The following is a 26,487-nucleotide window of genomic DNA, read 5'->3' as shown; positions in this document are numbered from 1 at the left end:
GTGAATACACAAATCAGATGAAAAAAGTTTGAATTCGATATTCGAATTCGAAGTATTTTAATTCGATGGTCGAATTTCGAAGTATTTTTTACTTTGAAATTCAACCCTTGATAAATCTGCCCCCGTTAATGCCAATATCATATCATAAACCCATGTGCAATCAGCGATTTTGATAAAAATCATATGCAACCCACATTCCTATCATTACAATTCCATGTCTAACTGCAAATCTTCAAAAGCAACCATCAATCAATATTTATAGTGATTATTCTTTTTAAAAAAACAACACCCTTGGGGAAAAAAGATCCTAAAATATATTTTTTTTATTCCCACGCCAGAGGGCATTTAAATTATATGAGCAGCAATGATTCATCCTATAGTAATGATCAAACAGGTTATCTTCTTCTTCAATTCACCACACTCTGATTGGTATTTCATCTTCTCCGTCTGAGTAAACTCCATAGGCACTCTAATCCCCATACTGAATTTCAGATTGCAGTTCCTTAGTCACATAGTTAATGAGAGCTGCTACCACGTTCTGTTTTAATGAAACATTGCCCATGACAAGCATGATGAGATGAGTTGCATCAATTCAGTCCAAATTTCTGATGATAGCATAAACATCATCACATAGCCTTTGTTGCTGCACAGGGGGAAGTTCCATAATAATCTGAGGGATAGGCTTGAACTGTCCACTTGACATCCATGCTCCCATTGCTCCTCCGACTGCACCTCCTGTAAACAAATAAATTTATTATCTTAGTTACTACCTGTCTGTAAGAGCAGCTTTATTTTTAGGGCTGATATAGTAGTATTTATACTCATGTTCTGTACATTGAGCAGACAAATATTTCATGCTTTAAAATTATAATTGCATTTTACAAAGGGACTAGTAAAATGTATAATGAAGCAATAGAATTCTTAATGAATCAGATTAAATTGAGCATAGGACTGGCCAGATATGGGATGACTTTGACGTAGTTGGCCAGCTTAAATATATTGCAATATATGGACAAACAATCCCTGTTTTGTTTAAAGGGTAAGGCATTTTTTAGTAGCAGTATGCACAAAATGTCGCTGTCTTAAATATATTGATAATGGGTTGAGTGCAGAGGACTCTTGTATTTGACTATATGTATTTTGTGGTCACAGTCTTATTGCACCCCCGCCTAATGGTTTTAAAAAATAGTGGGGAGCACAACTTTCCCTTGTTTTTTAAAGTTTGACCAATGAATCATACACATGGGGAACAAGGTTGCTGGCAAAGTAGTCTAGGGCGTCCGGTGGGCTTGGCCCTGTCCTGTTGGTTGATAATGGTTACTTGCACCTGGGCAAATTTAGCATCTTTACATACAGGGAATAAAGTTTAATATATTTTGCTATTAAAGAGTTAGAAGGGTTAAAATATAAACGTGTACACTTTTATTTTAAGTTTCAAGGGGAGTCCAACGCATTATTTCACACATTACACTATTTAGCTTTACTATTTACCTCCAGTTTTGTATAGAGTTTTCAGTGTGGTGGGCTGATGTACACAGGATATTGTGCAAAAGCTGTATATGTATAGAATAAGGTAAATATATGGACCAAAGTCTCCTGCTTGATGAGATTTAGAGTGGGTAACAAAATATACCGTCCGTGTGCCATTAACCAGAGTACTGCTTAGAATTCTAAGTGATACTGGTACAGTTCCAGTCCTTGTAAGTATGTAAGTATCATTTATAGGAGTATTTAAGCATGAACTTCCCGTCAGGTGTAGTTTTTTACATTCCACGCCATGGCAGCACTGTACCATTGTACCTTGTGTAACAATGGAAACAGACAATGGTGTTTAGCACAGAAAGACCAGTTTTCAATATGCAGCACTGATGTCCACTCCCATAGGTACAGACCAACAGAGCAGAATAAGATAATTTAACACATGCCTTAAGTGCAGTGGAATGCATGAACCTGCCCTGTGTGTTTAAACACCCATTCAGCACCGAACCAGAAAACTTCCAGGGTGAACCAAAATTCTGTATTTTTAAAGAATTAAATGTGAGTGTTAGAACTGGTCTAGACACTGTAATAAATTAAAACCACAATGTCTGCTTATGCAGGTCAGGGCTCACAGCAAACAGTACAAGTCTTCGGGATGTACAGACTACAGTTTCTTTCTGAGTTTGTCCTAGGTGTGTTAAGTATGTGCTATATGAATCAATGAAGCAGGACTTTTATCCTAAAATTATAATCAGCACTATCTTTACTTTCACCAATGGTGGATTTATCAGCTGCAACTTATTTTTGTGTATCAGACTCACAACCCACAGTCCAAAGTAAGGCTAACTGTGTTTTCATATAAGGGTATTAGTCTTGTGTACAGACCAATGGCAGACTGGTTGTTTTCTCTGCTGGCATATTTACACCAGTGGTGTAAAAATGATTCACTGCCCTTTGCACCTCCCAGCTAGAATCAGCCTGTAAGCAATCACACAGAGCAAATATTGCTACGAAAATACATACAATGTTTCCACCCAAATATGCGATCTGTGTGTCGCTAACAGGCTGATCCCATGCCTGTAAGTGAATACTCGTAGAGATGTGGAAGCCAGAAGATTGGCTTTTCTCTGCTGGTATTAATACACCAGTGGTAAAAATTACCCATTGGCCCAAGGATCTTTAATATAATAGATGCTGTGGTTGATAAATTGTTTGATATTAATACTGGGTGATATACTTACTAGACAACACACATTATCTATAATGTTTGCATTGCTGAGCACAACACATTTTTTTTAAATGAATGCTTTAAGTGCATAAGAACATAGAATCTAAGTAGAAGCTGTAAAATGATTTTCAGGTATTTCATCTAAACCGATAAATTTGGGAAAGCATTACGAGTAGAATGGCATGGTTAACCAGTTTAGTTTCGGATGAATATACTTTCCAAAAATATATGGTTTTGGGGAGTCAATGTATTGTTTTGTGTTTATACCCCGCAAAATATGCAGTAAATGTGTTTATTGTGACTTCTGGGACAATTTGTATGCACTAACTTCATTTTGGTGTCTCTGTATGCCAGATACTTTGATAAACCTATGCGCAATGGGCTTCAAACTGTTTGGATGACTGCTGCCAATCATATTTAGGGGGCTTTTTCTTGGTATGTAATGCTACATGGGCGATATGATATTGGAAATTTGAAGCTTTGAGGCAATTTTCAGGTATTTCACCAAAACCGCCAATTTTGGGAAAGCCTTGCGACTCAGTAGTTTGGAGCAGAAAGGCATGGGTATCCATTTTAGATATGGTTTTGGGGGGGGGGGGTAAACATATATTTCTGTGTTTTTAGCCATGAGGCTATCCAAATCAGTTGGATTCTCGTGTAAAATGAAATATTTTTCTAGGAATAAATTAATATATTGAGAATTTTTTTTTCTTTTTTTCTTTTAAGTTCAATTGCCCATATTCGGTTAGGAATCAGAGGAGGCAACCTAGAACAGGAATTGTTATTCCAAGTTTTTTAAGACCGCATTGTTTCTGCTTTCTCTTAACTTCTATACTGCAATCAAATGCCACTGTGGGATTTGTAGTTTTTTAGGGAAGATTAGAAAAAATCAAAGAGCTAGCAAGGTAATCTTGAGACTACAGTCCCCAGTGACCTACTATCTCCCACTTGTGGGGTCCCAGAATTTAGAAAAAATTTAGGCAGTTAGTTCTTGGGACTTCTCCACTTCTATTACTCTCATTTTCCATCCTTTTCTTCAATGCTGGTCTTTGTGTGGACATATTGATACGACTTTTTTAATTAACCTTTTCACTTTCAAACACCTAGGCTGAGGTGTGCAAACCCCTGTTTTTTATTCATTTTTGTTCAGCAAGTGTTTTGTAATGAATTCAGTCACTTTTCTTAATTAAATTGTGGTAATTCTGTTTTAATTAATTTATTACCCGGATCTGTGCAGGCACTTTTATTGTTATTTCAATTCATTTTGCTATTTTAATCATGAATTTAGAATAAAATCGACACTACCACTTTAATTAATTAATTTAAATCGTTTAAGTAATTTATATTCACTTAATTTAGTATACTATAAGCAATTTATAATCATTACTTAACGGCACAAAGTACCTAACAGGGTAATCACCGTCTGTTGTCTAACATCATCACGCAATAACGAATCACAATTTGGTTTCTTTAAATATTTATTGAAACTATTCACATTCATTAGAAACTGAAAAGCTGAACAATATAGATATTAGTAATTAATGTGGTATTAACAATTGATTTGCAACTAGATAGAGAGGGGTTTTAACTTTAGCAAATTTTACAGACTAACTGATAATGAATGGAACAATACAATGCATGTTGGGGCACACATGGCTAAGCACTTACATGGAGGAAAACAAGTGTTGTTCCCAACCAGAGTGTGCGATCTATCAGCCAGCACCACTTGCAGGGGAAATTTTTTTTGGTGATAGTTGCCCTTTAAGTTGCCAAAGTGCTTCTTTTGTAAAGCCCTACCACTTTTATAGGACTTTGCAAATGGTTAATTGTAAATATAATTGCTACTGAAAATAGTGTGTATCCCTTTCTGTTCTATGAGTCTGACTTTTAAAGCAATGAAACAGGATTCAGCTCTCCTCTGGGTTTTTTTAAAGGGGTTGCTCGTCTGCCTTTTTTCAGTACAGTTTTCAGATTGTTCACCAGAAATAAAAGGATGTACAGTAATGATATAAAAGGAGAAACTCCTAAAACGAACATAAAGTACAACCCAGAAATAAAAAGAAAACATGTGGATAAGAATTAATGGCAAATGTACAAGGGAAATGGAATGTTTAAATCCAAGCACTCCGCTTGTCCACTCTCATTGCAAGTAGGGAAAGAGCACAGGTTACATATTTAAAGAAATTCTGTTACAGAGAGAAAGTATTGGATTTTGTTTTTGCAGAAAAGTTAGCTAGATGGACTTAGTTATTATTTCATATGAGCTGTGGTTATAAAGATGGATTTAAGTTTTTGTTCACAATGAAGCATAAACTTGCAGACTGGTGCCACCTACTGGCTATATGTGTGAAGTTGTATCGTGTAAGTATAATATAAGAATGTGACAGCATTCTGACATAACGTTTATGTACTACATTTGTAGCATTTTTAGTTCTATCTTTACAAATAGAGCACCATTAGTAGGTGTTTAAAGCAAGATAAGGACAAGGGATGTAGGCAGAAGTGTGACCATATCAAAAATTTGATTGTGGAACAGATTTATGAAAGTTTAGAGTTTTGAGCTCCCATATAAAAACTCAGCCACTTTGTATTCATTCCAATGGGATTTTTAGAAGGACATTTATCAAATGGTGAACCCTAAATTTTACCCATTTATAAATATGCTTCTAAAAATCCCATTGGAATAAATAGAAAGTGGATGAGTTCTTCTGTGGTGAGATCTAAACTTACACTTTCATAAATCTGCCCCTAAGGGAGTGCCACACCCAGTGCTGGAATTGGCACGGGTAGGCGTGTGGTGGTGAAGTGGATCTGGTGCAGTGAGCCCAAAATGGTGGAGATGGCGCTGCAGGAGTTCTGGGCGCTGTGGAGTATTCAGAGCCAGCACCCTAATCCACTTGGAGGAGTGTCTGCTCCAAAATGACCCGGGTGTGGATTCAATCCAGCTCAGGGTCCTGCAGGGCCAGAGCTCAAGGTCAGAGGAACACCTGCACAGAGTTATGGGATTGTTATGATTAGGTATCCTTATCTCTCACCTGGCTTGTTCAAATAATATGATCTTATTTTGTTCATATAAAGCATATATGCCTTCATATCTCACCCTTCACTCTGGGCCCCCTTAACAGTGTTACAGATATATAGAAACATTGGGGTAACAGTCACCCTGCTACAGTTCCAGGAGTACCCAGGACACAAATAAGCTCTCACTGCAAATCTCACCCTAATGGACCTTCAGGCTCGGCCCCCTTAGCTCATAACAAGGTTACAGATTTATAGAAAAATTGGGGTAACAGTCACTCTGCTATAGTTCAAGGGTTACCCAGGGCACACATAAACACTCACCCCAAATCTCACCCTAACTGGCCTTTAGGCTGGGCCCCTTAGCTCATAATAAGGTTACAGATATATAGAAACATTGGGGTAACAGTCACCCTGATATAGTTCCAGGGGTACCCAGGGCACAAATAAGCACTCACCCCAAATCTCTCCCTAATTGGCCTTTAGGCTGGGCCCCCTTAGCTCATAACAAGGTTACAGATATAAGTGTAAGGTGGATGAAAATGATGTCAAGTGAACAGTACAGTGTATGACCATGGGTGTGGCAGCTCGTAGGTGGGTGTGGTCCAGTGAAGAACACCTGATGGAGGGAAGAAGAACCCAGCCCTCAAGTAAGTAGTAGGCTTAGCCAGAATTAGGAGAGTTCTGTTATAGTGTGCACTAGGTGTACAAGGCAGTAAGGAAAAAGTAACAAGGGCAGATAAGAGCCCCAACTAGGGGTAAGTAGAACTAGCCTTCCGGTATATGCTCTAACAGTCAGAGATGAAGTGATAGGAAACAGGATAGTAGAAGATAGGGCTATGGGACTGTGGCCATCAAAGTCCTGTCTGAAATAGCAAGGGGGCACCAATGAGGAGCGTTGGGTTGCCGAGGACAGGTGGAGATAGTAAGATCCCATCGAGGGCAGTGGAACAGCTGCGGCCCATTGGTATTAGCAGGTAATACCTGAAAATTCTGTCACTAACAAGGAGGCTAGAGTCCTGAAAGAGATGGGGCCAAATGCTGAATGTTTGAAGAATTGCCTGTTGGTGTAATTTAGACTGACGTATTGTGTGGAAGAAAAATAAAAGAATTTCCTTTATTTTTAATAACTGACGATCTACTGGTTATTCACTGGACTCCTGCTAGTTTACCAGTTCCAGAATAATAAAGCATAAAAAGCAAAGAAGCTAAAAAAAATTGGGCTTTATGTGATTAGGCAATATTGTTATTAGGCTAAAGGTAAAAATGCAATCTTTTGCGATGTACAGCTTAAAAATTATAGTTTTATCAGGCACAATAAATTAATAAGCATATGTAATAAAAGGTATGAAATTAGCTACTTGTCTAACCTTCATCTGCAGTCAATCAGTAGGTAGCATTTACTGGTCTCTTATTTAAAGCAAATTGGTTGGTATGGGTTAGTATACCTGGGCAAACTTTGTTTAAATATAGTCATTTTTTATTTGTAAATCTTGAAAGTTTGCATTTTTTAAATAAATACATTTAAGCCATCCAATGATCCATTTATGCATCGTCTTTTCTTTTCATCGCCTTTTTTCTTTTTCTAAACTATAGCTAACACATTACAACCCTGTACATAACCATATTAACAACATAAAAATAAGAAATATTTAAGATGGAATTATTTAGCTTCTATGGTATGGATGTTTGGGTAAAATGAAGGTACTGCAGAGGATGTATGTTCCCATGTTCTAATTTAACTGTAATTCTACTTCTTCCTCCTCTGTACAAAAACAACACTTATAAGTGTATAGAAAAGCCTTCAGTGACTTGAATGTGAAATTAGATTTATTTTAAATACTATCTTCCAAGTGTAGGTTTAATTGTGTTTCATAATAGCACCCTTTCAATAATTATATCATTCTAGGTAGCACCACAATGTCTGTAATCATAATTATATTACAGGTTGTTATTATGGAAACACTAGTGCATGTTGAGTGTTATTGCAGATTGCATCTGAAATGAAAATTGTTCTCTACCCAAAACATGCTTTTTATTATAGGTATTAACTGTTTTTTTTCCAGTGCAAGTCACTTCCTGTGGAGAGAAATTAGAAATATATGATAACATTCCCCAATACATTATTGTCCGCATTAGATAGCAATGGATTCGAAAAATTATGAAAACAAAGAGCCAGCAAAAATGGATATGAATATGAATAGGGGATGACTTGAAAAGAAATATGAGTAATAACATGTAGCAATAACAATAAATTTGGAGCTTTACAGAGCATTCATTTTTAGATGGGGTCAGTGACCCTCTGGCTGGAAATAATCAGAAGAAAAAGGCAAAGAATTAAAAAACTATAACAAATAATTAATGAAGCCCAATTGAAAAGTTGCTTAGCATTGGCTAGTCAATAACATGCTAAAAGCTAACTGAAAGTTGAACCACCCCTGTAAACAATTACACATAGAGATCATATTGACTGGAAATTACCCAAACTTAACCACTGAAATTGTTAGTGCAATTTCATATGATTTGTGTCACGGTGCAAGGACAACTGCATGTGTCATTGGCTGCAATTGAGTGTGTTGCCTCTCCCCCTAACAGATGCAATTAAGCTGGAATAATATGGTGGGGGGGCAGACCTGCAGCATTGTGGGGGAAAACATGTTAGTGTGTCTGAAATTTCACTTTGAACACTGTATTTGCACTTGCACGCCCTCCTTTAGAGTGTAACTCTGGTCCTATTTTTACTCTGTAATAGAGATGCACTGAATCCAGGATTCGGACAGGATTCTCCCTTTTTTAGCAGGATTCTGGCAAATCCTCCTGCCTGGCCGAAACGAATCCTAATTTGCATATTCAGATTAGCAGTGGTAAGGAAGATCACGTATTTTTTTGTTACAAAACAAAAACATTCTTTTTCCACTTTTTTCCTTCTCGGCTCTAATTTGCATATGCAAATTAGGATTCAGATTCAGTTCAATATTCAAATAGTGGTATAATCTTGGTTAAATTATTGTAAGACCTATTTCTTTCACTTTCTGACACTGTAAAACAAATGATGATGATCTTTTTTTTTCTGTGACAGTACCAGTGTAATCACTCCATACTTATTGCCAATTTTTTAGTTTGCTTAAGAAACCTAAAATATAATGCTCTGTGTGGACAGCATTCATCAGATAAAACACTACAAAACTATCATTCTATTGCTGCTTTGCTGTAAAGTTCCTTACAAATGCCAATACGTAAATTGGAATTAACAAAAGCTATGACTTATACAAAGATCTATTAATATCTTTTGAATAACTATTAAACAGACATTTAATCAGTCTGAAATAAAAAGGGAACTGTTAGAAATGCTGTCACTGGCTGCTCTGTCCTCTCCATTTATACAGGGAAGGTGTTGAATCTATTCTAAATAATGCAGAACCTCTAAGCAACAAGCACCAGGTGACTCGAGATGATCCTGTGAGCTTAAATACTGCACGTTATGCGTCTGCCAGAACTGACCTCTCCCTTGTTTATTTTATTTGCATTTTTGTACTTGCTTTTTTTTTTGTTTACTTGATTCTCTCCATAAAAAAAGAATTGCACTAATAGTGGCTCGCTATAATGAGATATGTTCAGTATAGAGGGATGTTATTTTATCTAGAGTATTTGACCTATGAAATTTCCATTATAGAGTGGGGCTACTATGTGAGATATTCTGGCCACTAACAACACTGTGTAACTTCAATCATGGGTATGGAAATCAGAGGCAAACAGCAGAATACCTGCTAATCAGTGCTTTATTGTGCGTCCACACAACATGTTTCGGGCAGCAAAAGGCCCTTTTTCAAGCCTTTTGCTGCCCGAAACATGTTGTGTGGATGCACAATAAAGCACTGATTAGCAGGTATTCTGCTGTTTGCCTCTGATTTCCATACCCATGATTGAAGTACTTTTGTGGTGACTTGACGGAACACCAGAGGGAATCAAGGCTTGCAAATAATGCTTGGCGTTCTGTGTGTTACCCTGTGAGCAACACTGTGTAACCTTTTTTACTCATCTGAGTGAAAGGAACTTATATTTCTTAACTGTATTAAACTGCATTGGCTTCAGTATTTAGAATGGATTTTAAGGGGACTTTGTGGAGGGCTACTCTTGATTATTCATTTTCCTTTCCCTATGTTGTCCATTCTTTATTTTTCTGGTACAGGTGTACAGTGTTTTATCTGGATTGTTTGGTACCTGAGCTTTTCTGAATAAAGTGTATTTCCCTAATTTGGATTACTATACTTTAAGGCCACTAATAAACATTAAAAATACTGTTTTGATACAACAAGACACACAACAATGGAAATACATCAACCTCCCCTTTCTGGGCAGAATCCATTTCATCAGAATAATTCTGTTTCCAAAATTACTACACCCAATGCAAATGCTAACATATTGTATTAAACCAACTGACTTAAAACGCATAAACCACATATTCCATACCTTTATAAGGCAGGACAAATGCCCTAGAATCAGCATGTATAAGCTACAACAACCAAAAACATTAGGGGGAGTTAATCTACCCAATATTAAAGAATACAATGAAGCAGCATTTCTAAGATATGCAGGGGACTGGCTAGTAAACAGAAACTGGTTTACTAAAACATATCTAGACCAATCCCAAACAGAGGGTCTCACTCTAAATGACGTTTTACACTCACTACCTTCAACTATCCCCCCAACCACTAAAAGATAACCCATTATTTTCAGACACATAAAACCTGGCAATCCCTATGACTAAAACATTGATTACCCCATGGGTAGGAAATAAGGGATTTCCTATGGGAACATCAAACCCAGTCCTACAAACTTGGCAGGATGCAGGATTATACAATGTGCGAAACCTTATTAAAAGAAACAGAGACCTGCTTTCCCTAGCAGAATTACAAGACAAATTTCCATTTACAAACTCACAAATATTCCTTAGTATGCAAATATTACATTTTGCAAGAAAAACAATCCATATAATAAAATATACAGACGATGATAACATGATAGACAATCTCTGGAAAGAGAAAACGTCAGTGCGTCCAACTGCTCAAATATATCATATACTGCGCACAAATATAAACATAGATATAACAGAATCTCACCCATTTAAATGGGCAACAACTACACCACAGATATCTATCACGGAAATCCTAAAATCTCAAACACACATAATACAACTATTACCAACAGCAGATACCAAAAAATGGCGTTACAGCTCCTCCACAACTCATACCTAACGCCTGAAAAATTATTCAAAATGGGAAATCTCCCCTCAGACAGGTGCACTCGATGCATGACTCCTAAAGCTGATCTTCTACATATGCTCTGGTCATGCTCCAAAATACAAAACTTTTGGCTGGAAGTAACCTCTTATCGGATGCAGATAGTACACAAGCCAATCCAACCAACTATAGAATGGGCCTTGTTTAGCATTGTTCGTCAATACCCCAAGCCTAATAAAGGGGAAAAACATTTGGCTGCTCGATTGGCAGCGGTGTCTCGAAAGACAATTCTTCACCAATGGCTCTCAACAGAAGCCCCAACAATCACACTTACAAAAACTATATCACGTCTTTCATATGGACTGGCTGGAAGCCAGGACAAAACAAGTACACCACGCTGAAAAATTATTTTCCACTTGGACCACATACATCAACAGTCTCCCTCCACCGCTCAGTTACCTAACCACCCATACCTTCATAAACACAACCATGGTATGACAGAGAAACCTTAAAGGGTAACTCATTGATACAGGAAACAAACAAATACAGCCAAATCACACTTCAAGGATCTTGAACAATTACAAGATCACCCCCAAGAAGTCATAGTACCAATAGGCTTTTGGCATCTTACCTACGGTAAACCAAGTTAGCCTATAAAAAAATTGTAAATTAAACTCGGAATTAGTTTTATGGAAATGTAATACTATGTTAATTATATTTATATGTACCTTTCCTTCTCTATTTACTTGTTGATTTCCTTTCATTTAATGCATGTACTTTAACATCAATGTTTACTATCTACTAGTAATTGGACATATTAACTGTCTATGAAATGTAAAACATGCTTTGAAAAATTAATAAAAACAAGTTTAAAAAAAAAATAGTTTTGCCACCAATATGGATTCATGCAGTTTAGTTTTCATCAAATACAAGGACCTGTTTTATAATTTAAAAGAAAAGGGAAATCATGAAACAAACAAAAAAAAACTAGGACTATATTGAACATGGCATTCACCTGTTTTGTAAATTTCTGTATCAAGAGCTTCCAGATAATAGACCCTCTTACCAGCTCAATGGATACATAATCTAGGGTTGCCACCAAGCTGATATTTTACCACCCTAGCCGGTAAAACACCTGCCAAGGCCAGGGCCAGTATTATAAAATGTACTGGCAATGTAGCTGCCAGTAAATCTGTGATACTCCAAAAGATCAGCCCCTGGCTAAAGGGCATGTAAAGGCAAAAAAATAAAATCCCATTTTTACTTTCTTTAATGAAAAAGAAACCTCCAATATACTTGAATTAAAAAATGTGTACTGGTTTGATAAGAAACCTGACTGTATGCAGTGAAATTCTCCCTTCATTTACTGCTGTGGATAGGAATTGTCAGATGGTCCCTAACTGCTCTGCAGGGAAACAATCATACTTATGAACAGCAGGGGGAGCCTCCACCTAATTTCCCAGCCATGCAGAACTCAAGCATCTTTGTTTGTTTCCCTGTCGAGCAGTCGGCGACTGTTTAGAGATTTGTGTTGGATTTTATTTTTGTCTTTACAAAGGGGTTGTTCAACTTCCAAAACTTTTTTTCACTTCAGTTGGTTTTCAGATAGTTTACCAACATCCTTTCCATGTGTGACTGTTTTTCTAATATTGAAGTGTTAAAGGGGTTGTTCTATTTTTTTTATAGTTATTTAGCTTTTTATTCAGCAACTCTCCAGTTTGCAATTTCAGCCAAAGCCCAAATTAACCTAGCAACCATGTACTGATTTAAATAAGAGACAGGAATAAGAACAGGAGAGGGTCTCTATAGAAAGATGAGCAATAAAAAGTAGCAATAACAATACATTTGTAGCCCCCATTTGAAAGCTGGAAAGTCAGAAAAAAAAAAAGGCAAATAATTCAAATACGGTCCTCATCAGACTTTTGGGTTCCTTTTATAGACCCGCCGATGATGGCACAAGAGGGGCGGGGCAAACTGGTGTCAGAAGCTGGCATTTGAAGGTGGTGGGCGGGAAGAGCAGGAGAAGAGCTCAATCCGCAAAGAAGAGTGCGAGGTCGGGCCGGCCAGCACATCACTATAAAGCAGCTGGGGGGGGGGGTTGCTGACACTGTAAACTGTTCTAAATTGATTTTAAATTTGATTACTTATCTTTGTCCCTGCTGAGCAGAATCCCTGAGTTTCATTTATCAATTCTAACAGCTGCCTTAAAATACCACAGAAATGCTGCAGAGAGATGTATCAACTAAATGTTGTAAACTTGTAACATTTTCAAGTCTGCACCTGAATAATTGAGCTGATCGACGCAAACACCAAAGACAGGGACATTAAACTTAGATTTTGAAATGGAAAGCAAATGAAAAGTGTCTTTATTTCTGGTTAACAATCTGAAAACAACTCAACTGAAAAAATGTTTGGAAGGCCACTTTAATAGAACCAGAAGCCCTTATCCAAACCATAAAACAGCCTCAAACAATTATTTCCCGTCCAAATAATGTTGCAGTCAGCATTACACATATAGGGGCCGATTCACTAATTTCGAGTGAAGGATTCGAAGTTAAAAAACTTCGAATTTCGAAGTTTTTTTTGGGCTACTTCGACCATCGAATGGGCTACTTCGACTACGACTCGAAGGATTCGAACTAAAAATCGTTCGACTATTCGATAGTCGAAGTACTGTCTCTTTAAAAAAAACTTCGACCCCCTAGTTCGCCATCTAAAAGCTACCGAAATCAATGTTAGCCTATGGGGAAGGTCCCCATAGGCTTGGCTAACTTTTTTTGATCGAAGGATATTCCTTCGATCGTTGGATTTAAATCCTTCGAATCGTTCGATTCGAAGGATTTTATCGTTCGATCGAAGGAATAATCCTTCGATCGTACTATCTGCACTAAATCCTTCGACTTCGATATTCGAAGTTGAAGGATTTCAATTCCCAGTCGAATATCGAGGGTTAATTAACCCTTGATATTCGACCCTTAGTGAATCAGCCCCTTAATGTTCCCATGGCATCTGCCAACCCCGAAGTCATTGTGTAAAATGTTGAAGCTTGATTTGTCACTCCAGAGAACATTTTCCATAAGAACAACAACAATCATTACACCATTCCAGCTGGTTCTTGCCTTTGTCCATTAGGTGTGAATGTGGCAGTTCACCTGTGGAAACCCATCTTGTTAAACTTTCCTTTCAGAGACAGTAAAGAATCAAACAGTCCTAAACACAAGTAAACCGTTGATCCTAGATTTTTCCACATTACAATCACTTCACAAACTCTATGAAATTACTCTTAAAAGTGACTTGGTATGAACATTGAAAGTCACTGATCCCGTTAGTACATTCTACTGTCAATGGGTGATGCTGGAGGATAAATGTCTGTATGCTTAATGTTGTACCTGCATAAGTATATAGCTTAAATAACCAATTATACCAATAGGAATGTCCCAGCAGAAAAATTAAGAAAATGTTTGTTTCAAGTATTGTGACTTTATTCATACAAATAATCAACCAGAAATGCTTTCTGAAAAGTTAAGTTTTACATTGAAAAACTATTTTATATTCTGTAATCAAGCAGCTTTGATTGCGGATTCACTTGTAAGGCAGACAGCGAAGTGCCGAGATTCATAGTCTATATAAACAGCTTTACTTTGTTTGTCATATACAACATTACTGCTCCAGTGACCATCTTTTTTAAAATAATTACCAACTATAAAGCTATTAGCATCAATGTAGTTCTCCATGTTTTCTAGAGTCACTGCAGATCCTAAGTACTGGAACTCTTACAGACTTTAGACATTCTATGGGGTAAAAAAATAATAAAAACAAACCATTAAAAAAAGTGTGTATAGATACATATACATGCATATGTAAATTAGGGGCCAATTTAGCCCACCAACCACCAAGTGTCTCCAGTTGAATGTTACATAGATATTTATCCATGGCTTTATTTTAATAAAGTGATCCATGTTGCCCTAGCGTCAATTTTAAAGGAGAAGGAAACCCTTTCGGTGCAAAACCCCTCCCCCCTCCCTCCAGGCCTACCTACCGCCCGGGCAGATGCCCCTAAGTAGCTACTTACCCCTCGGCACAGGTCCTATCCTGTGGAGTTCGCAGACACCTTCTTCCCGTGGAGTTTGGCGGCGCATGCACAGTAGGAGCATTTGCCAGTTTAGCTCTACTGCACGTGATTTCTTTTTTGGCAACTTCGTGACTTTTGGCGCAAGCGCAGTAGAGTTGAACCGGCAAATGCTCCTACTGAGCATGCGCTGCCAAACGCCGGGCAATCCAGTTAGAAGACTGCACGAGAGAAGATGGCGCCTGCAAAGGGGGGAGGGGTTTTGCGCCGAAAGGGTTTCCTCCTTTAAGGCTATTTAAAAAGAACTTTCGGGGCATATTTTAAAAGGTTTATAGGTACGACTTTTCCCCTTACTTGTAAATAATTTCATGTATTGTGGGAATAATGATACCTGTAACCTAACTAGACTAGTAAAAAAAAAAAATCCACTCTGTACAAAGTATAATAAATTGAAATTCAGGCAGCAAAGACGTGGTGTAAACCACTGTGTTAAAAGCAATCTTGCCATGACTTTTTTCAAGGTATTGCATCTTCTTATGCCACATTTTTAAGAAAGGCTACACATGTGCAGGGTAAAGTGGCAGTGTTAATAATATTCTTACGCCACCGATTTACACAGCTTTAGAAATATGCCCCTTGGTGTGAATGCAAATATGCTCTTGTCTATATGTTCCTGGAAGCACAGCAGGACAGCTATTTTGGGTCAGGATATTATTGGAATGATAGAAGGACATCAAGATAAGAATCTTTTGTATAGCTAAAGTGGGCCCTGCCAAATGTTCCACAATAAAATAGAGCTTGGACACAAAAGGGCAGCACATATGCTCTGTTCTACCTATTTCTGGATTCAAAATATGCCCACCTCTCTTATTGGGAAACCTGTACACTCGGAATGAGGAATTAGCACACATTTTTCCTTAGCTGGTGTCAATTAAAAGCTATATTTTCTTTCTTTGACATGCCCAAACACAATGTACTGCTGATAGAATGTAAAGTAACAATATTATATCAATTTTCTTTGTTAGCATTATTAAATAATTCTTACATATTATATAAAGGAATTGATCAGTGTAAAAATAAAAAAACTGGCTGTTCAAAATAAAAAATGTTTTTAATATAGTTAGTAAGCCAAAAATGTAAAGGCTGGAGTGACCGGATGTGTAACATAATAGCCAGAACACTACTTCCTGCTTTGCGGCTTCCTTGGTTTCCACTAATTGGTTACCAGGCAGTAACAAATCAGTGACTTGAGATGGGGGGCGGCACATGGGTTATAACCATTTGCTTTTGAATCTGACGTGCATGCAAAAGATCAATTGCAAACTCACTGAGCAGTTATGTCCAATGTGGCCCCCCATATAGTCACTGACTAAAGGTGGTCATACACGGGCAGATAAAGCTGCCGATATCAGTCGTTTAGACCAATTTGACAGCTAATCTGCCTGTGTATGGAGGCTTCCGACTGGTCTTTGCGATCGATATCTGGACACGATATCGATCGGGAAGGTTTGATTTTTCTCCCGACAGACACGTTGTAGCCCATTACGCTCGTCGTAATCCGATCGTTCGGACATAGGGCTGAACGCTCAGATTACCCGATATAGCCCTGTTGTTAGTGGCATATCGGGGAAAAGATCCACTCTCGGAGTTAAGAGAGCTGAAAAGCAGGAAGTAGTGTTCTGTTTTATTCTATCCAATCACTAAAGCCTTTATAGATTGCATTGCTAACTAACTATATTAGAGCATTTTTTTTTACTTTGCACAGCCTATTTACCCACTTTTTATCACGCTGAACTGGTCCTTTAAGACCGGACATGTCTTACCCCCCCTTATGTTTCATTCTGTAACTTCTAGTGGCCTCTCTCCTATATACAGTAGAAGTCTAATTTTACAGAACACATGGTGTAAAATTCAGGAAAATGTAAAATCAGGGAAATCCATAAGGCATTATATATTAGTGGGACCACAAAAAAGGTGGGTATGTAGAATTGAGTTTTTACGGTTTTGGGATACAGTGCATGGACAAGAAACCAGTCTCTGCATATGTATTCTTCTAGCAATGCCTCACCAAATGTCAAGCCTTCTTCATAAGCAGATAACAGCCACTTTGTATTCAATAATGCTGTCAATTTAAGGATACGGATATTCTTGGGGAAGTGCATATGTAGTCAGGTTTCTGTACACAGGAAAAACTGGGGCATCAACATCAATTAGCGTGATATAGCCCTATAAATTTAGGCAGCTGTTCCACCAAAAGCTGTTGCTTTGAAAAAAGAAATGTGGATTATGTCCTAGGGATTACATGTTATTATTTTATAAATTTATTTGAAATAATTAGTTACTGTTTTATTGACAAGCAAAGTATTTTTATATGGAAAAATTTTTTTCTATCAACATACAGAATATTATTTTGCAAAAAAAAAAAAAAAAACACGTCACCTTTCAAATCTCTCTGATCTGCCTCTTGCCCAAATGAAGTTCTGGTTATTATCAAACCATCAGCAAAGAAAAACTCTGCCGCCATTGCAGTCACTGACACAGACACATCCGCTGCCACAGCATTGGAACTAAAAAGAAAAAAAAAACTGAAATATGAAGACTTTGAATCCTTTCCGATGAGACAATAGGTATATATATATATGCATTGTCAGTATCCTATGGAGAATCTGCATGTGTCTTTATTAAGCTTTTAAATAAATTATGAATTACAAAAGTTGCAATTTAATAAACACATGGAGAGAAGAACTTTACAAATAAGCTCAGTCTAATAGCTTTTGAAGTTGAAAGTTAAAGCAACTGTTTCTAACTTTCATTCTCCAAGGTCTCTCTTGCTTATTCTAACATATAGACTGAAGCATCAGTGAACAGTAACTTAACTACAGGGCCACAGACCGTTTGGCCTGGACCCCCAATCTTGATGTATTCAGCACCAATGCCCCATTATCATTAACCAATTCCTAAGGGGAAACAAATGAAGTACGGTAGAAGGAAAAGTCTAATCATGATAACAGTCACTAACAAATTGACACCGTCCCAGTGAATCTTTGTTTATTTCTCACTGATTGGCTTAATGGTCACCTGATTTATTTGCTTTGGGCTACTAGAAAATTAGCACTTGGGTATAATTATTCCCAGCCTGATGCAACAAGGCACGTGATCTATTCTTGCATCACCAGTGTCCCATTTACCATGCATGTATGCATAGAAGACTTTTTGGTCATGTTATTGATGTCAGTGGACCCAAGATGGCAGCTGCTTACATTGATGCAGCGAATATATTAAGGGGCACATTTACGAATGGTCGAATATCGAGGGTTAATTAACCCTCGATATTCGACCCTCGAAGTTAAATCCTTTGACTTCGAATATCGAAGTCGAAGGATTTAGCTCTATTTGTTCGATCGAACGATTAAATCCTTCTAATCAAACGTTTCGAAGGATTTTAATCCATCGATCAAACGAAATTCCTTCGATCAGAAATTGGCTAGAAAGCCTATGGGGACCTTCCCCATAGGCTAACATTGATGCTCGGTAGGTTTTAGGTGGCGAAGTAGGTGGTTGAAGTTCTTTTTAAAGAGACCGTACTTCGACTATCGAATGGTCGAATAGTCAAACGATTTTTAGTTCGAATCGTTCGATTCGAAGTCGAAGGTCGAAGAAGCCAATTCGATGGTCGAAGTAGCCAAAAAAATACTTCGAAATTCGAAGTATTTTTTATTCTATTCCTTCACTCACGCTAAGTAAATGTGCTCCTAAATGTTTTTTTGGAAGAAAAATGGTTATTTCCAAAAATAAAACTATCAATTAGGAAGTGGATAAGGCTTACTAATGGGAGAGTTGGGTGGTTTTAATGCTGTGCCGAAATGCCCAAAACTGTCCCCAGTAACCTCTCTGTGAACAGCCCACAAGCTATTGCTATGTTATAACTGCTTGAAAAGGATAGCTGTACATTTGTCTTTCAAGGTGTGGCCAGGTCACTACCAAGTTAACCGGAAAAGTCAGTACGGATCATACATACTGTATCTCCAAGTTTCTAACAGAGTGGTTCTGGGACTGCTAGTTCAGTCCAAGACCAAATTGTCTTTGTCCATATAACCACTGATGATGTCCTGATGTACCCCATGCACCCTTGACTACGGAGATTATAGTTTAGGCATACTGTAACAAACCCTTTTATAAGTAAAGCCATAACTGAATTTAAGTAGTCAAAAAAAATCTGCACTCAATGAAGGAAGCTAATGTAGAATGCATCTAATATTTAAAAAACAAAAAATAGAAACGCATAAATTTAAAGTCATGATGTACAATACATTACAGATTTCACAAAATAACACTGTAGCATGAAAACACAAGATTGCATTATGTATAAAGATAAGAATGTGTGAGATGTATCTGCAGTAACATGAAGTTGTAATTAACCATTTCATTGATTGTTCATTACTTATTATGCATATAAATTTAGGTATTTCAATTTGCGTAGAAGCTCAGTTTTTATTAAACAAAACAATTTTTTTTGGAGGTTACTATGCTGCTTAAGAGAAGTTCCATACACCAGGTGCAAATGCCATGGATTTTAAGCGCAATGCAGCTTTTTCCCCCAGAAATTGTATTATATATGCTAGCATGCCACAACTTATGTGTGATTTAACAACATACATGAGACTTTCACAGCAAGGAGATGCTAGATGCAAATCAGATGTGTGCAAGGGCCCAAAAACAATGACAACTGCCTCAAGACTTGTGTTAATTTTAGGTCTCCAAGTCAAACGGATATGCACCTTCCATTTTATTCAGCAAATCACAATTAACCCAGGTTTGGAAGCAAGACACAAATATACAGTAGCATGTATTAACTTGTATGTGAATGCCATTTAAATGCACACAATTCTGCAGTTTGAATTTGTAAAAAAGCCCTAAGGTCTCTGTTGGAATACACAAAGGCTAGTAAACATTTCCTTGACAACTACATATATCCCCAACCACCGCGGTTAAATCTATGATTAGAATGTACTACTCACTGGTATTCAGCTATGCAGGGTTATTATAAATAGATTATCATTAAAGCCTTTATTGATAAATTACTTGATAGATATAGTATGTTTATGTTCTTCAACATTCAAATTTTGGAAACATGAAACTGCTGCTCAGTGACAAGGCATTTTCTTCACTAAAGTATCAAGCAAAGGTCCACTTGAATCTTTGACATCAGTCATGAAAGAATGGCAGTATGCACTCATCTGTTTCTTTTTAAGTGTGTTCAGCTCAAATGGCTTTACGATAGCTCAGCAGATCTCCATGCTTTAAAGACCTATTGGGTGACATTTACTAACACACTGGGTATACTTGCACCAGACCATTAACCCATAGTAACCAATAACAGATTTGCTTTCATGAATATTCATTAATAATATGCCACAGTGAAAAATTATGTTCTAAAATGTACAGATTAAGGCAAAATCTAAGTCAAAGATAACTAACTTCCAAAGGTACAGACCCCCCATAAGGAAGAACGATAGCTCTAAAAACATCCCTAATAACTGCATGCCGCGGTTTTCTGATTAAGTAGAGTACATGACATGTTCACTCTGGCTGCTGTCACTCACCTAAACTTAGGATTTCTGTGCAGCATACAAATTTCAGCCAATGTTTTGGCTGTTTAATTAAAAACAAAATTTTCAATATTTAATTTTGAAATTTCGCAAGGGGCTATACATGATCTTAGTTTGCCAGACGCTCTCGGCGTGACTTGTGCTCTGATAAACTTCTGCCTCTCATTCATGTTTCACTACAGGTTGGGGTGATGTCAAGCATAAAGGGTTGTTCCCCTTTATTACAGTTGTGAATATATAGATACTAGCATTTAAATCAAATTAGCAATTTGATTTTATTAAAAAACAATCGATTAGTTTCAAAATAGCTACCTGCAAAGTTAGTGTTCCGTAGATCCTTAGTTCTCTCCTCTCTGCCCAAGCCAGCGGGATAGTGGACACCCTGGCTGTACAAGATCCTACCCACGTCAGAATGAAGTTACAAAAGTGCAGGCATAGATTGCAACTGAGCAAACTAAATTAATTTGCATATCTGATTGTCTGACACAATTCACCCAATTGGATCAACGAATTTGCAGAAACGGCCAGAGAAGGGTTGTGTCCAGTAGCAATCTTTGCTTGCACCTCCCTCCAATGTGAGTCTGCTGCCTGGAACAGAGAATGGACTTTGTGTAGCACTACCTTTGCAGGTAGCTATTTTGAAATGAACCGATTTTTTTTTTTTGTAAATATGATTTAAATGACTATTTATGTTTCCAAACTGTAATACTGTAAAAATCCCTTTTAACGGCTCAATAGAACAATGGGCAGATAACAGCTCTCCCTGACATCTCTCCTGGACCATCCTTGTATGGAGAAAATGGCTTTTATTAAAGCAAAATAAATAAATAAATAAAAAAAATAAAGGACAAAACTGCCCCTACTGCTTTCAATTCAGAAATGCCCTGCCTGTCATTGTCCTAAGGATTGGAACACACGGGCCATTTTGTTGCCTATTGGGAATTTCACTTCTCACCGAATTCCAGAAAATACGTTTGCATTGCACCTTACTAGATTTGCCAATTTCCTAACAATTTGACCATGTCAGAAAAATGCCTTCTGCGTCAAATGGAAGTAAGGTGTCATGCAAAGGTATTTTAAAGGTTTTCTTTCATCTGGAGGGAGTGCAATTTCCCTCAGGCAACAAAACGACTGTTGTGTGCTTACTTTAAGGACAAAATCACATGGTGGTGGAGGTATTGACTGCTGCTTTAGGAAAACATACAGAAGTGGTCAAACACTCTATCTTCCAGTCACAGCTTTGGATAATATCAAATGAAAAATAACACGTCTGAGACACATGGAGTGGTAGAGTGGAGGTCTGCCTTTCACAGCTCTGTGTGTGTAATTCAGGGTGCTTTACATTTAATATCTGATATGGTACTGGGGCATATTAAATGCCAGTAACTGCCAGCAGACAAACCACAGCATTATGGAACTGCCCAACACTGCTAGTACAGGTTTAAAGTGCTCGAATGAGACCAACCTGCATTTGCTGTGTAAGACAGTTTCAATTTAAATCAATAAGAAGCGCTAGAAACATCTGTAGGCCTGCACTCTATAGAGTTAATATTAACAATGTTACCTACCTAGGTGCTGCCAATCAAACATAAGTTATTTTAATCATCAGTGCACTCCACGAACTAAAAAAAAATAAAAAAATAAAAAAAATATATGTATGTATGTATGTATGTATGTGTATATATACAGTATATATATACAGTATATATATATATATATATATATATATATATATATATATATATATATATATATATATATATATATATATATATACATATATACAGTATATAAAGTCAACTACAAGAGGTCCTCTGCACTCAACCCATTATCAATATATTTAAGACAGAGATATTTTGTGCATACTGCTACTAAAAAATGCCTTACCCTTTAAACAACACAGGGATTGTTTGTCCATATATTGCAATATATTTAAGCTGGCCAACTACGTCAAAGTCATCCCATATATGGCCAGTCCTACGCTTAATTTTCATCTGATTCATTAAGAATTCAATTGCTTAATTATACATTTTATAAAGGGACTAAGTTTTACCTGCAACTTACTAGCTGCTTTCAAAGTAAAACTCCCAAACTTGGCTGCCCTTTTATTAGACACCAGTGGGATCACCTGACTATAGCTGGGAAGGGTGGGAGCTACAACATGGAGCTGGTCACAGCTCCTGTATAACTATAACAAACAAGGGAAAGTTGTGCTCACCACTATTTTTTTTAAAACCATTAGGCGGGGGTGCAATGAGGGTGTGACCACAAAATACATATAGTCAACTACAAGAGGTCCTCTGCACTCAACCCATTATCAATATATTTAAGACAGAGACATTTTGTGCATACTGCAATAGTTATACATGAGGTTGGCTAAAACATCTACTTTTATGTTTTCCAGCTGACTTCTTCAGTACGCAGGCTGAGAGCAGCAGAGCCCACACTCAGTTTGCCCTTGCCCTAAGGAGAAAGTAGAGATACAAATTGAACAGCTGAGGCAGTTGTTACCTGAAGGAACTTGCATGATACTGTTCTGCCTTTTTCTGTATTATTACACCATACCATTTTTAAAGCTCAAAACAAAAAAAATTGTTAATTTTAACATTAACATTTTAAATGGTAAAATTAGTTTATAAACACTGTAATAAAAGTATTAAAAACTACACAGCAAAACTCATGAGAGCATCTTTTTAAAAGGGGAGTAGAGACTGAGTGCTAAGTGTTTTAGCTGTATTATGTAAGGACTATGCAAGCTACGATTATGGAGAAAGAGAAAACATTTTATTGTTCACCTGCTGCCAGAGCAACTGCCAAAGCCTGTTTGTTGGCACAGGACAAGATCTGAACACCAAGTGGAAGGTGGGGGCAAGCTTGTCTTACAGCAGTACAAATCGTAGCCATTGTTGCAGTGATTTCTGGTCCAGTATGAAAGGTGTAAGGGATAGCATGCATGTTCTCCACCATTATACCATCCTAACAAAACAGTACATGTATTAGTACATGGTTTTGCAAAATATTCATGACATTTTCAAATTCACTTTCATAAGACAAAGGTATTAAAAATCTTGGACACAAACAACATTTTCACGATAGTTCCCCTTGAAGTATATTTCTGCTGTGGGCCAGAACATTTAGGACAGCAATAAAACAAATCCTTATTATTCCAGCATTTCTTGGCTTCGTGAAAAGCTTCTTCTATGATTTGTGCCACTGGCGATCTGCTGCCTGGAGTCCCTAATTTTAAATGAGAAAAGCAGGATTAGATATATGCAGAGACATAATTTATGTGAAAAAAATCTACTTACACGGTAAAGCCTTTACATGCACCATGCTTATTACAACTGGCTTGGCCATTCCAAAGAGTTGTAAGACCTTCAAGCTCTAAAAATATAAAACATTTGTTTAAATTTTGTTACTAAACACAATATCTATTAAACTTATAAATGTATAAGATCTATTTAGAACAGTTACTCTTCCTATTACAGTGTTTCCAACACTGTAAAGCGTACAACTGTGCATGTGTGGTTGCTTGAGATTTGCATGTACATAAAACTGGACCAGCATATGGTCAACCAAGGCACTAAAATTACACCACAAAAGAGGATATAAATTGTTTCTTGCAAAAAGTATCAGACTCATTGACGCTTAATCCTACCATGTGGTCTTCAAATCCATAAATTGCAATATTGTGTTAGCTGAAACTACTTTTAATTTCTAAGGAAAATGTACTAATATCGAATTAAGTCTCCGAAAAACGTTTAATTACCTTCTAGCTGCAGCTGGCCGAAAAAAAGTTAATCACTGATTGGTTAATGCCATTATGCAAATGTACCCAGTTTTAATAACATTTTGTTAATGCTTTATATTTCGAAAAGCTTTCACATTGCTCTACCACAGTGGTAGGGCATAGCTGAAGGCAGACATCACCCATTTTAATCCGTATATAGTAGAAAATCAGATGGCACACACTCTGGCAAATGTGCAAAAAATTTGTAGTTTATGGAGCTTCACACACGACGTTTCGGAGGTACAACCTCCTTTCTCAACTGCTCTCTGAAAAGTTTTTTGCACATTTGCCAGAGTGTGTGCCATCTGATTTTCTACTATATACGGATTACTGAAATCAAGGTTTGCAGCAAGGTTTCCAGATTGAGCACCGCCCAAATACACACAGGGTTTGCATTACCACTGATTGAAGATCACCCATAGTAATGCCTTTTTCCTCTTGGGCATGAAACTATAATGTGCAACTGTGTATCTAAGCATTGTCGGTTACATACATACACTTGTCCTAAGCCTTATGTATGCAATATTTTACAAGAGTTCAGGCCCCAGGAATAAACTTAGGCATCCCATAGTAACATATTACTTAATATATTGGCACTCCCAGACCTTGAACTTTGCACTGGAAATGGATTTGTGGACAGATTTACTTTTAGGTGTGGTAGGTACAAGAAGGTTAATGCTCTGAATAGCATGGCCAAGTTTGCAACTTACACCACTCAAGTGATAAATGAGCTTCCCATACCAAAATCTCCTTCACCAAAATAATGTGCCAGACAAAATAGGAGCTTAGAAAGCCTTTCTTGTGCTTCTGTTATTTTGACCAGTCTCCGTTGCTTATGGTTTTGCAGGTGTCTGCTACAAATTGAATATATACACACACACACAACTGTGGCGTTTCATTCCTATGATGATATACAGTCAAGTGTCAGGTACGAATACACCCCAGCAGCAAATATATTCACTCCATTTCATTCCAATACCAGTGCAGAAGAGCCAACAGAGTGGTTATGCTGTTAAGGGTTTTTTCTACTACTTGCTATGTAATTGACCTTTGACAATTACAGAATAGCTGGGAATGTCAGACAACACCTTTCCCACTAAGATCAACTTGAACTTTGTTTTTCAGAGAACCACTTTTACAAAAATGCAATATGCTGCAGCTGCTATAGAATATTCCTTGGTAGAAAGATGCAATTGCGGTTATACCCTTGGCAGGGGTGCACTGGTGAAATTCTAGGTAAGGCTGCTGCACTTTTTTGTTACTGGGTGAAAAAGGAATATTACACATGGGACAGTGGCTCCATTGTGCCCACATGTCAGATCATGAATGTAGGAAGTAGTTTGATACACTCACACCTTTGCCAGAATGCTAAGCATATGAACAATTGATTTTATATGAGATACCCTTTCTAGATTAAATGTAAGGGGGAGAATAATGAACAACAAACAAACAAGAATAGAACTAAAATCCTGAATCAAGCCATCTGTAGGCCCAGATTGCAATCTGTGGGCCCAGATTGCAATCTGTGGGTTCTGGCAAATGCCAAAGGGGCTGCTGTATGATAACATTGGCAGTAACTATTGGGCCTAAGTCTACATGGAGTGTCCAGGCCTATTATCCCAGTCAGGACCAGACAACAAGTGCATCTGATTGTGCCACAGAATTACCTGCATATAGAACGCGCCCTTGTCACACCCAACAATGCACCAGCAGAAGGTATTTACGCCGGGCAGGTAACAAGTACTGATGACTTTCAGAATGTCCTAGTAAAACGGCAGCGCTGTATCACAGCAAGAAATATAAATGGCGTGTAGGATCCAGCAGAAGAAACGCATGGAAGAAATGTTCGAAGGCACCTATTAAGCTAGTTTCAAATAAGACTTATTCTTACCAAAAAGCCAGCCGCCGTTGCCAGGAACCTCGCATCCTCTTGTTTAGGTCTTGTTTACATCCAGCTCCTGCAAACCACGTGGCGCTTCCGGCTTCCGGGTGCCCTCCCATTAGTTCTTTCAACACGCCCCTCCGAACTTGTCTCCCCGCCCCCTCTTGCCGGT

At 37.6% G+C, this 26,487-nt stretch overlaps 1 pseudogene; it reads right to left on the bottom strand.

Annotated features, from left to right (window-relative positions):
- LOC108714126 lies at positions 1 to 26,464 on the bottom strand (annotated as a pseudogene).
- Positions 26,465 to 26,487: the final 23 nt, after the last annotated feature.

Source organism: Xenopus laevis, chromosome 4L (genome assembly GCF_017654675.1).
Source record: "Xenopus laevis strain J_2021 chromosome 4L, Xenopus_laevis_v10.1, whole genome shotgun sequence".
Taxonomy (NCBI): domain Eukaryota; kingdom Metazoa; phylum Chordata; class Amphibia; order Anura; family Pipidae; genus Xenopus; species Xenopus laevis.
Note: the sequence above shows the minus strand (reverse complement) of the source record. Positions and strands in the feature narration are given on the sequence as shown.